Source organism: Sinocyclocheilus rhinocerous, unplaced genomic scaffold, assembly GCF_001515625.1.
Source record: "Sinocyclocheilus rhinocerous isolate Xijiao unplaced genomic scaffold, SAMN03320098_v1.1 C36229377, whole genome shotgun sequence".
NCBI lineage: Eukaryota > Metazoa > Chordata > Actinopteri > Cypriniformes > Cyprinidae > Sinocyclocheilus > Sinocyclocheilus rhinocerous.
This window is the reverse complement of record NW_015776418.1, coordinates 1-923: the sequence shown is the minus strand read 5'-3', so window position 1 is coordinate 923 and position 923 is coordinate 1. Positions and strand designations below refer to the sequence as shown.

At 36.9% G+C, this 923-nt stretch overlaps 1 long non-coding RNA gene across 1 annotated transcript; it reads left to right on the top strand.

Moving 5' to 3' along the window:
- The first annotated feature begins 266 nt into the window (after nt 1-266).
- LOC107735672 (uncharacterized) lies at nt 267-745 on the top strand. The gene is made up of 2 exons (XR_001639479.1): nt 267-393; nt 609-745. It is a non-coding gene; the product is annotated as an uncharacterized LOC107735672 (long non-coding RNA).
- Nucleotides 746-923: the final 178 nt, after the last annotated feature.

The window sequence follows — 923 nt, the reverse complement described above, 5'->3', positions numbered from 1 at the left end:
TAGCTAGAATAGTTCATACATATTGATAGCCTTGTCATAATCATGTTAGAGTACTATACAATCCAATTTACGACCAAACGTACTGGACATGTTCTAAAATGGGAATTCACTCAATGTTGTAGGGAAAAATAAATATCTCCCAATTTTTCCCACGCCCTTTATACAAATGTATAAAGATATTTTAGGTTAAAATATTAAGTCATTACAAAGATTAATCTGGTGTCAGGTGTGGAGCTTCATTCTGATGTAGAGCCATTTCTAAATTGATTGCAACTCTTGTTATTACATTTTTTAATTTTGAACAGCATTACAGTGAAGATGCTTAAAGCCATCGGTCAAACTTTCTTTTCTTCTGGACTCCAGCACCCAAAATTCACTGCTCAACAGAGTAAGGTTAGTGTGTGAGTGTTCGTGTGTGATTTTGCCAGAAACCTTCCAGACTTTGGATTTGTTAATATTTACTTATTGCTTATTAGCAGAGCTAATGCTTATTTTTTTTAATGTGGTCTGCTCATGTCTAGTTTAAAGCAGACCTTGTTTCTTGTGGTTGGATGTTGTTTAATGGCTCAAATGTTTCCAGTCATATTTGATGAATAAATGCTTTTCAGGGTGAAGACTATGAGGTCCGCACTTACCACACAACAAACTGGGTCAGCACAGCTGTGACTGGCATGGAGCAGGACCCGGCCTTAAGCACAGGCTTCAGAAGACTCTTCAAATACATTCAGGGGAATAATGACAAGAGTAAGTGGTCATGTTCCTGTAGAGGACTAGAAAGAAGATTTTTCTGTAGTAGACATTCAAGATGAGTACTTTCAGCCATTATTGTCACATTTTGGGCCTGTGTTTATGGGTGAGAAATCTCATGCATAAAGCCAAAATTCGGTTATGTGTAAATTAAGGTTTTCTGTGAGCTACATGAC